This window comes from Stegodyphus dumicola, chromosome 1 (assembly GCF_044657685.1).
Source record: "Stegodyphus dumicola isolate Sdum_Otavi_A_Nest chromosome 1, ASM4465768v1".
NCBI lineage: Eukaryota > Metazoa > Arthropoda > Arachnida > Araneae > Eresidae > Stegodyphus > Stegodyphus dumicola.
In genome coordinates this window covers 136040162-136052969 of record NC_140768.1, presented here as the reverse complement: position 1 = coordinate 136052969, position 12808 = coordinate 136040162, and the positions used below count along the sequence as shown (strand labels likewise).

General features: G+C 30.6%; 1 long non-coding RNA gene across 1 annotated transcript; it reads right to left on the bottom strand.

Annotated features, from left to right (window-relative positions):
* Positions 1–6107: 6107 nt before the first annotated feature.
* LOC146999259 (uncharacterized) lies at positions 6108–11317 on the bottom strand. Its single transcript, XR_015039582.1, has 3 exons — positions 11194–11317; positions 9500–9537; positions 6108–6330 (listed from the first exon to the last, which is right to left on the bottom strand). It is a non-coding gene; the product is annotated as an uncharacterized LOC146999259 (long non-coding RNA).
* Positions 11318–12808: the final 1491 nt, after the last annotated feature.

Genomic DNA, 12808 nt, shown 5'->3' with positions numbered 1-12808 from the left:
GGACAAAGCCCCTTTGGACTAATAAACAAAGTTCCACAACATTGCAGTGGTACACATCATTCGACCACACTCGACAGCCATGGAGATCACGAATAAGTCAGCGTAGGGTTGCTTTTAGTCGCCAATATTTCTTCCCGCGCCAAAGTGACACCATCAAGCATGCGCAGTAAGCGAAATTCGCTTAACACTGTTCAACTCAATGTGCGGTCTGCCATTACGCTGTCGGGATAAGGTTCGGAGAACAGCCTTAACGCCAAAACGAGGAGAAACAGCTTATTATATTAAAGTTATGGTTGTCATCCGATGACGTACTTCTTTTATGAGGACAGCGTGATACTTTTTCCCTGCTAAGGGATTATCCGTAGCAGCAGATCGGGATATGTATTCGGAAAATATTATTATGTTTGCTTATCAAGCAAAGAGTATTAAATTAGAAATAGCACATAATTGAATAAAATATAAAATATTGATAATATATGTAAAAATAAGTGTCTTTCACCCGTAAATATTTATTTAATGCTTTATTTTCTGTTTTTATTTGCTTTGTTATGCTTCTCTGTACTCATCGATGTTCAAACATGGTTTAAAGGCGAATTCAATAGCAACGCTTGTCATGGTAATCGGACTTGCATTGCAAAACCGAATTCAAGTGCAACGCTTTTCGGACACGCCTACTGAAAATACGTCACTACCATAGAGGAATTTTGCGGCTACTCCTGACCTGCCGCAAACTCTTAACAGCGACTGTAAACAAGATGGCTGAAGTGATTTTGCTCAGACGTTTAAGAAATCGGAGAAATGCTGATCGAATTCCTTGCATTTAAGAGACAGACGTAATGCTTTTGAAATGTCGGAGCGTGAATTCATCAGTTGATTCAGATTAAATCGGTTTGCTTCAATGAATTGAAACCTTTTCTGAAGGCAACTGCCAGTGGATATTCTCTGCAAAAGCAGGTTTGTTTTTACTTCAGATTATGAAAACTGAAATACTTCTGGAAATGTTTCCGAATCAAAGACTATGCTTAAATGACCTATTTGAGAATATTATATATTTTTATACGTAAACACACAAATTTTTAATGTTATTGTAATAGGATTCTTTCTTTTTCATCCCGTTTTTTTTTTTTTTCGTAGTAATGATCGAAATCGTTAATTACTTCGAATTTTGGAATGCAGTAATAATATCACCATTAATTTATTGTTTTAATTACTCTAAAACGTAATCTCGGAGAAATTGTTTTTCTAACAGAAATTATGCATATGCCTGTCTTTGAGATATATATATATATGTATATATTTGGGATTAGTTTTTTGGAATATTATATATTTTTTCATGGTTTTAGATACGTGCATTTAATTTACATATGCTAGAATTTCAGTGATATAGTAAATTAGTTTGCAGCAATAATTAATCTTTGATATGTATGCAATTAAAATTTCATAATTTAAATTAACTTTATATGAATAGAGAATATTTGTTAAATTCAAATTTCATTCTTTGCAGCAATGGCGCATGAGAATTATTTAAATTTAACTTTACTTTTTATTCTTATGAAACAATATATATATATATTCTGTAACTTAGGGGGGAAAAGCATGAATTTTTCTCAGCTGTTTAAACAGTTCCCGTGTGTAAAATAGTATTTCATCCCCCAAAATATTAGTTAATTTTCTCCTAATGTATAATGTCTTGCCTGTTCGTACAGTGTGATTAATGTCATGGTAATTTTGGATACTTTCTATAGATCTTGCATAATTGAATAAAATATAAAATATTGATAATATACACATGTAAGTTATATACACATTCGTAAATCTCTTATGATATGAAAAGTTATTGCAGACTTTCACATAACTATTAATAACTTGATATTCTCGATAACAGGTGACTTTCCTTACTTCCGTAGACCATGACCAGAATTAAATAAACTTATAAGGTTATCATACTAAATTACACGAAAAGCAGCATGACATAAATAAATACAAAGAAATTAAATGTATTTACTGTACTAATAGATTATTATATTACATGATATTGGTTTTGCCCATGTATAATGGTAATGAAAGCCAGTTTTCCATAGAAAGTCCTCTACAGAGGCATCTGTTTTCTTAAGCAGATTGCTTTTACCACATTTCAGTGACCTTGATTTAAGTATGAAACTGGATAATATTTTCTTTCTGCATGAGATGTGTTAACTGAGTTTTAGAAATATAAGCCATCTTGCAGTTACTGTGATAATACTAATTTTTGGTACCTCCATATTATACCATCAACCATGAAAGTTGTGCTAATTACTGTTGTGGAATTCTGAGCCAGACATTTGTATACAGCAGTTGCAACAAACCATACATCAGTCTGTCTGCAGAATACATGAAATAACCCTGCTGTGAAAGTATTGGACCCACTTTGTGAAAAAACATTCATTCAGTACTACTGTTTTATTTGCGGTCAAATTTTACCAAAAGCTCATTTTAGAATGCTATGAATACAAGTTGTCCACAGGTAATTGTTCCAATTTCTTACTGTTTTGTTCGCTATTTCCACATACAGTAGATGTTAATTCTTTCGACCAGCTGTAAAAGAACTGGAGTGCAATCACAAGTGTGATTCTACCTAGCTTACCAAGAATTATTTTGGGTTACATACAAATGAAACCGCAGATGTTGCGAGTGTGGTGATATTAATTTTTGTTTTGTCTTCATTAACCGGAAAAAATAAATTTTCCATTAATGGTGAAAAGGTAAGAAATATACAGTCCAAAGTCGTTAATCCGGACTCGTCGGGACTTCGGCGATTCCGGATTATCGATTTTTCCGGATTATAGATCATCAGTTTAAATCTCAAAAGATGGCATGCAGGAATTCTAAAATTAAAAATATGAAACCTTAATTTATGAAATAAAGAACAATTATAATCTAAAGGGTATCAAAATTTACAAAAAAAAAAAAAGCTTAATATTTATTTGTTTACTTTATTAAACATTTCTTTCAATGTAAGTTGTTTTAAGTTGCTTCGTTTTATGTAATAATACTTTCTCTTTAATTCTATAAACAGACACAATTTCTTGTTCAGTTACAAAGTTCCGCTGTTCAAGTCCCGTTAATTGTTGTGTCGAGAATACCGACTAACTTGTCAATCGAAATTTTTTCGTTTTCACTATCCTCTCTGTCACATTCTTCATGTCTTTATCCATTTTTTGCAGTAATTTCACTTTTTGTTTGATGGACATCGAAACATACTTTCGTTTTGTACGATCCTTTGGGAGCTCCAGAATCGGAAATTCTATTTGACATAATCGAAAGTTCAAGTTTACTTTTATAAAATTGCTCTTACAGTCTGCAAAAAATAATAATTCGGATCCAATTCGAAGATTAAGGAACAACGCATTCATCAACATTAACTGAAATAGATAATTAGATAATTTTAGCTTATACCGTCGGTTATACATAAAACGTGCACACAAAAACATATTCTGCGCATGTGCACACGCATATGCACAGTGGTAAAAGGCCTTACGCGCACGCGTGTGAACGCGGCGCATGCGCAGAAAGTTTTTTGCGTTGAGGTCCGGATTATAGATCATTCTGGATTACGGGTGTCCGAATTAACGACTTTTGACCGTATGATAATAAGTGTAATATTATAGTCATTTCAAATTACTGCAAGAATGTTTCATTATTATTCGAATAATAATAACAAAAAGCTATGTATAATTATAGTGAAGTATAGATATTAAATAATACAAAATATTAAATAAATTTTAGAACCACCTATTTACTATAATTACTACAATTTAATGAAAAAAGGGTAGCTGTAATTTTTATTTTATTTTATTTTATTTTTTTGTGTGTGTGTGTTTGTTTTAACGTTTTATTGCATATTTTTTAATAATGAAAAAACAATGACATATTTTTGTTAAAAATGGAAAGTAAACTCCTTAAAAAGACTGATTTATTAATATATCAACTATATTTAATGCTAAAAATCTGTGTATTAAAATTTCAGATGAAACTTTCTTTTGACTTAGGATTTATGTTTTTCTAGGTATGGATTGCTGGTCTGAGGGTTCTCTATGCTATAGGACAATGGCCAGGCAATACTCATGATGCATTTATATGGAGTGGACTGAAACAAAATCTAGATAGTATTTTGTTGCATCGTGCATATCTTTGGGAGATAGTGGATTATATTCCCATTTTATCACGGGAATATCTCTATAATGAGAAGCACAGAAAAGTTCGTGCAGCTATAGAGATCAAATCAAGATTTAGGGTACTGCACGATACAGGTGGAACACTATTGTATTCGCAAAGCAAAATATGTAAAATGGTCATATCTGGTGGCCATTTTACATAATATATGCTTAAGGTATTGTGTTGAAAATCCTGAGATTGATGTGTTTGAAGATGATGAGTTGGTACCTTTAGAAAGTTTTCAGTCAGTGCATGTTGAAATTGCATTGCACAATAAATTATCTTTAAATTTTGAAACTCGATAATAAAAACCCAAAGTGGGCAACAATGAACCTCTGGCAAAGGTGAAACCCCCTTCATGGAAAATAAAGAATATATTATGAAAAAAATTATTTTCATAATATATTCTTGGGGACCCACAAGCCATGGTTTATATTTAAACCTGTAACTAAATGCACAACCCTAAATGATTTTAATTGATAATAATAATCCTAAATAATTTTATTAGTCCTGGTTTCAAATGCATACTGACAACCTTTATCATTATTGTTCTTCCCTCTGAATTTCTTGTTTCCATCATTTATGTTTAAAAACTCTTGACTACCAGAAATAACTTAATAGGCTCGATATATATATATTTTAGTGTTGGTATGCCAGTCATGATTTACAATAGTAAGTCACTATAAATTAGCATTGGACTTAATTTATCTTAAACTTAGCAATAAGATTTACTGCACCGAAATTCAGTTTCTTCCAAAAAGTCAAATGTTTCCCTTTCGTCCCCTTCCGTGGGACAAGACAGAAAATTTCCATGTGACAATACACATTTAATAGCATAAGAACTTCATGCTTATTTATTATAGTATAAATTAAAACTGACATATTCTGTCAAAGATATTTAAATGTATTTCCTAAAAACAATTATTTCACTCTATACTGTTTATGTATTATGTTTACTCTATATTGTTTATGTCTTCTTGGGGGTGGGCAAAACAAATATTGGACAGTTAATTTTCCTCCACCATTCCTGTGAGCGTATTCTTCGATTAAGCAGGGTTTTGCTCCAATTCCTGATTAGCATAATATGTAAAGAATAAACAGCCTATGATTTATGCCTCCATATACTCTTGTATTATTTAAAGAACATACATTTTTCTTTTAATTCTAGATTTTAAAACATTAAAGTAAGGGAAAGATTATTTACTGAATTTAGATTTATATCATCATTATGCATTCACTATAATAACTTACTGCATACTTACCTCAGTGGGTTTGCCATTAAAAGAAATACATTTAAGTAAAATCATGAGTGTATAATAAATTGTTTTTCAGCCAAAAAAAGAGAAGGGGGAAAATAAATACAGTTTGATTCACTTAATTTTTAGTAGGCGACTCAACATTGTTATTGTAAACTAGACATTAGCCATACTTTAACAGTTGTCATCTCTGTATTTTTAGAACTTCGAAATTAGAATGTCAATTTTATCTGCCATTGTTATGGAGCTGTAGGATATCGAATGTTATTTCTTCAATGATAAAAAGAAATGAAATTTTTAATACCACATCTCATTCATATAACTTATTAACATAATTGAAAAACAATTTAATTCATTTCGTGTTATATTTGAAAATTAAAATTTGTAATACATTGACTAAAGATTCTTACAGGTCTTATTCCCATTTTCCTCCAGGAAAAAGATAATTGCTGTGTAAAATGCATAAATATTTTCACGAGACTTATAATAGTGGTATTAGAATTATTATAATGTTTATGTCATATAATGGATCTGTGAATTTCTTTTAAATAATTTTTATAATCACAAAATTTTATAAAATTAAGAAAGTAGTAAATTTTACAATTAAAATATGAATCCCACACTTCAGAAATACATACAAGAATGAAAACACAGTAATATTTGAAATGCATGATTTATTTTTTTAATAAATTAATAATTAGATTTTGATTTTCTATGACAGCAGACTGATTTGCAACTGATTGCTTATACAAGTCACATATTTCACACAGTACATTAATATATTCTTCTGCGTTTCAATTATTCCCTTTTCTGCAGCTGTAATATCATCTCTCTTCCTTTTTTCTCTTCGGTCTCCTGCTTCGAATAGTTGAGCTTCTATCTGAGGGAAAATTTTAAAATATTCATTCAAATTCAAATGTTCTTAATTTTTATATTTCATAATGTAAAACACTTTTTATAATTAATTAAACAATGAAACTTCTCTAAAAAGGAACAATTCATAATATTGATTTCTTTAACTTTCAATTTTTTTCCCTTTATAATTTTTAAGACTGTTTATAGATCAAGAGGATTTAATGATTATTATTTTAAATTCTTAAAATCTTGTTGTTAATAAAAGACATACTCTGTATATAATGTTCGCAATAAAGAATTGAAATAACTTTTTTGTATGAGAAATATTAATTTACATCTATTATAATTAATTTATACCAGCGGTTCTCAGCCGGTGGTATGCAAAGAAACAAAATATTTTTAACTACGAAATTCAAAAATCTCATAAAGAAAAGAATAGTTAATAGAAATTTCCTTTGATCGAAATTGACTTGAAGATTTGGAAAATGACACACTTGTTAACTTTCGGCTGAACCGAAAAAAAGAATTGGTACTTTTCCGTTTGGCCGGCGCAATTTCCCATTTCGCCGGCGCAAGCGATAAAGTCGCCGAAAATGGTAGAACTGATGCCAAAGCGAATATCTTCGCTGATAACCTTTCACGGCACTTTTTCAAAACAAGTCGCTGAGATTTATTATCAGATTTACCTTTTTTTTTTTTTTTTCAATATTGGCATACAGTTACACAGATTTTTTTTTAATTATAATATTGAAATAATTCTTGCATTTAAACTCGTATTCCATACTGAGATTTAACTTGAAATTAATGTAGTAATTAATGAAATTAATGTAATTCCTGAGAGAATCAGATTTTTGTAGCGTATTTTACGTGAGATGAGATCGTTTGGGATCACGTGGTATTAACCGGCGAATCAAGAGGTTATACCATGAAAGCATAGTAAATCTTTAATTTAACGTCTTTAAATTCTTAAATTAACGTCTTTTACAAATATGTCAAAAATGGATGAAAAACCAATGAAAATTTGGGATTTGCTCAGGACAGAGGAAGAATCCGTCAGATTTTTTCAAGCGAAAGGCGTTTTTCGTAACATTGCTATTTGTGAAAATAATCATGAAATGAAATTATATTTCGGAGACGAAATTCAATGGCGTTGCAACCTTTCAACTTGCCGCAGTAAAAGAAGTATACGGAAAGGCACATGGTTTGAATCATCGAGATTGAGTTTCTTGAAGTGTTTAAGATTCATTTATGGTTGGAGTGAAGAATTAACTTCAGTTAATGGTGTGAAAAGCAGTTGGAAATCAGTCACGGAACAGTTGCGGATTGGAATAACTACATGCGAGAGGTTTGCGTGGATTCTTTACTTAAACGTCAAAAACGCAAAATAGGAGGACCTAGTATGATCGTTGAAGTGGATGAAAGTATGTTCACGAAGCGCAAAAACAACGCGGGACGGATTTTACCACAACACTGGATCTTTGGTGGAGTTTGTCGTGAAACAAACGAATGTTTCCCTGTGATGGTGCCAAACCGATCCATGAGTATTATATTAGAGGCAATAAATGAAAACATCGAAAAAGGAACTACAATATATTCCGATTCATGGAAATCATATTGCACTGAAAAACTGGAAGAGGAAAGTTTCGAACATTTCAAAGTGAACCAACCATAAATACAATTTTGTAGATCCGGAAACTAGAACGCACAAGCCCAAAAATTGAAAGATTATGGGGAAGCGCAAAATGGCAGAATAAGAATCACAGAGGAACTGCTCGGCATCATCTGGAAAGTTACCTCGCTGAATTTATGTGGCGAAAGGACATAAAAGACCCATTTGAAAAAATTCTAAACGATATTAAAATATTTATGCTTCCAAAATAAAAAAAATAAAAAAATTCTTAGAATTAACATTTGTTAACATTTTTTTATGTGTACACTGTGTGTTGTCGCCAATAAAGTCTGCTTGGCGAGATTTGCGCCGGAGAAAGGGAAATGGCGAGGCTTGCGCCGGCGAAACGGAAAAGTACCAAAGAATTTAAAGGCATTTCAAATAAAGCTATCAAATTTGTATTGTCTTTTCGCACAACCTGTTTGTGTGAAAAATGATTTTTTCCATGTTAAATTTGAAATATAAATACTCATCAAAATAAAAAGTGGATCCTAATTTACCATTAAATGAAATAAGAGCAGACATAAAGACATTAAATATTAAAGTATTATAACTGAAATTTTGATAATCAAGTGAATAATTAATTTAATTAAATTTAATTTTGATAATTAAGTAATCATCAGTTTTTAATCTAATAGTTTTTTATGTGTACATATTTAATACAAAGAGTGTGCAAATGGCAATATATATATATATATATGTTTTTAATATTTCTATTGAGGAATTGAAAAATAATCATTGTAAAATTAGTGGTAGTATTAATGTTTTTCAGTTTTTGCTTAGATGGTACACTACAGTCAAAAGGTTGAAAACCACTGATTTATACCATTAAAGTTTTTCTGTTGGGAGGAAAAGGAAAAGAAGAATCCAGAAAACATTACATTTTATGTAATAGATACAAACTTGTCATTCCTAAATGCCATTGCAGATTTCCTCGTGATAAAGGTGTGGAATTTTCTAATGTAAAAAAGCATAAAATAAGCACAATTTACTCAACAATCTTGACTGAAATATACATGCTTTCAGAGATAGCATAAAGCAAGAAAAGTTTACTCAACAATCTTGATTGAAATATACATGCTTTCAGAAATAATATACAAAGCATACTGCATAATCAAAGTTATGAGTTTATATACTATGAGATACTATACATGTTTATAATATACCACGTTCCTGTACACCTAACACCTCGTCCACAATTTTCTATACAATTCATTGAAGATAGTTCCTGAAACATAACTGACCTAAGAGAAACATGCATACTTCTAATTTATGCATAATAATTTGACAAACATTGATTTCAGGTAAAGAGCTACATGTATTATATCAAAGAAAGAATGAACAAGTGTAATTTGCCTTTATCCTACAAATACTTAAAAACATTTACGTTAAAATAAATGAATTATACATAATGGTAGCAAATTTTTAATGAAAAACAAAACAAGAGTTGAAAACTTAATGCAGTTTTGTCAATATTTTACTCTCTTAAAATTTATATAAATGTATAGAAACTTGAAATGCATACCGCATTTGGCTGGAAAACTTGTGGCATTGTGTTGCACTCTAGGGAAAGGGAAAAAGTATACAATGAAGCAATCATAAGAATAAAAGATATTTGCATATTATTGAAACCACCTTAATAAAAGTTACCAAATTTTCAAAAATGTGCCAAACTCTGGCAATGATTATGTATCAAAATTTTTCAGGTAATATGCTCATAACAATTTTTCATTCAAACAATGTCACCATTTTCATATGTGTTTCTTATGTTGTATTTCAAGTTCCAATGGATTTTAGATACGAATAGTTGTTTTAGATTAATTTCAGATTTAAAATACTGCTTGTGGAGCTTACCATCAAAAGACAAAGCTGTGTTAAAAGTTCTGCAGGAATAGAACATTTTAGTACAAAAATTTCTAATGGAAACAACTATGAGATGAATTTGGTACATAGACAAGGCATGCAGTATCAAGTTTATGTAATTTTCTGATTTTTTTTTTAAGTGAAAACAGATCACTTGGCCCAAGTGCTAAAAAATTAGACAAAAAATTTGTGGAAAATGTATTTTTTTTAAACTATCATATAATTTTTATTTAATAATTCAAATTAGTATTTTAAAATTTGTTAAATGTTTTTTCCTTTGATATGTTGATAACATTTTGCCAACTTAGATAAATATTGATAGTTTGGTTATGCTAAAAGCAAGCTGCAAAAACAACGTACTTCTCCTGATAAGTATTTTTCTCTTTTCATTTTTAAAGACTACCAAACTGATCCAGGTGTTTGTGTTAATACATAAGTACCAAAAAATATTGAAGAATGCACAATGAAAGATGGCAACCAGTATGGTAAAAGATATAATTAATATATGGAATGAAAGAAATCTTATTAAAAGACGACTTTCATTATCAGCAGAGAAGCATGACACTGTTACAGTAAAGAAATTAAGCTTTTGTTTCTGCACTTGTAGCTTTTAATAGCCAAAAATTGTTTTTTGAAATTTTATGAAATAAATAAATCTGAACATAACTGATATCAAATGAGAATGGGTCCAAACTTTCACTTAAGAAGCAGAAAGTGTACTGTAAATGCACAACATAATGAGCAGAACACAAAGCATAATTTATAAATTAACCTTTACTCTGAATGTATATATTACATTAATATCTCATTAGAATTATCAGGGTTTCATATAATTTTTTATTTATTGTATTACATTGAAATACCTTTAATTTCATTTTTATATTTTCCCAACGATGTACAATATAAATCTAAAAATTGCTCTTAACTGTTTCATCACATAATGAATGTCTAAGGGAAGGAATGCCTGCGTGGAAGACTAAGGAAAACTTAGTATTCATGTTATACATTGAAAAAATGAAGAAAACACTCATGCAACCAGCTTTTTCACCTGGATTTAAAGAGAGACTGGGATAGTGGTGTTCAGCAGGCTTATCTGCTTGTAGATAGATGGGCTTATTAATTACTATATAATTCAAGAACTAGTTAATTTTCATATGGTAAACATGCCTACTGTCACCGAAGAATCATGCATCTGTATTAAACAATAAAAATATAATACAAATTTGAATTTTAAATTAAACTTACTATTAGAAGAATTAAAACCAAATGCTGTAATTTGAAAATGGGAAAAAAATGTGGTTTATATTTGAAAAAGCAAGGATTTTTGTCTGAAAGTAAAATATATTTTACACACACCTGTTGCTCTAGATTACTTTGGAGGGAATTTTCTATAGGATAAAGTTGTACACATTAAAAGAAATATACATGTCTGTATATTTCTTTCGTTTTCAGGACTGGAACAATTCGTTACAACGCAGTAAGCACTTAACCATAAGCTCAGAGAAATTATGGGAACTGATGTTTTTTGTTTACATCGACACGCAGTCTCATTGGATATTGATGTAGTTTATCGGACAAGCTCTCCTGGCAAGAGAGCAAACCAGCTCCCCATTGCAATTTTGACATCATCAGTTACCAGAGCGGTAAAGCGTTGCACTTGAATTCGACTTTAGCAGACGATAGCAGGAACGCCTCTTGCGAGCTAACATTTGCAATTTATCAGAGCGTTGCACTTGAATTCGCCCCTTATTCTATAGCTTTTTAGTATTTATTTTATGTGCATTGATTGCAAGTAATCTATAAACATTTTCTTGTACTTTCTTTCTTGTGTGTGTCTCAATGTGTGCTTTCATATCGTAGTGCAATAAAATAAGTCAATGTGTGCTTTCATATCATATTCATAGTTATGCATAGTAATCTGAATTCAGAGCAACTTTAAATGGTACTTACGTATTATCGCAACCAGGTTGGCGCGATTTGTAAGTTTGAGTAAAAAAGTATGAATAGAAAGAAAATGTACATTTATTAATTACAGATAATTTTTAATACAGTTTTTTATATTATTTTGTTTACCCTACTTACGGCAACCTTATGTTAATTTATTAAAGCGAGGTGTGCGTAGTTCGTAGATTCGTTCGTTGCCTACATTGTGCCATTCGTAGATGTTTTTTTAAGTTAAAACATGTCGCGGAGTACATGGATTCTTGTCAAATATTTTTGGTTAGAAACTTTACGTTTTTGCTATCTAAATTTTTTGTTTTTGTTTCGGACTTTTAGCTTAAATTGTGTGTTCAAAACGTAGTTTTTGCATGTGCGAAAACCGCGTTTTTGGAGACATTTTAGGCTTAAAGTTCGAAATATAGGCAAGAATCCATGTACACAGCGACATGTTTTAACTTAAAAAAACATCTAGGAATGGCACAATGTAGGCAACGAACGAATCTACGAATTTGGCGATTTATGCGAATTTTGGCCTGGTTGCGTTAATACCTAAGTACCCTTTAAATTTGCCTAGGAACTACTCTGATATGCGACCTCAAGTCGCCAAATATTTTTGTCGAGAAACTTTACGCTGCCATATTACTATCTAAATTTTTTGTCTACATTTCGAACTTTAAGCCTAAAATGTCTCCAAAAACACGATTTTCGCACATGCAAAAACTACGTTTTGAACATACAATTTAAGCTAAAAATCTGAAACAAAAACAAAAAATTTAGATAGCAAAAACGTAAAGTTTCTAACCAAAAATATTTGACAAGAATCCATGTACACAGCGACATGGTTTAACTTAAAAAAACATCTACGAATGGCACACTGTAGGCAACGAACGAATCTACGAACTACGCACACCTCGCTTTAATAAATTAACATAACAACAATAAATTTCAAAGAATACCATGTACACAGCGTTCTGTTTCAACTTTAAAAAACATCTACGAATTGCACAATCTACACTAAAATCAAATCAAG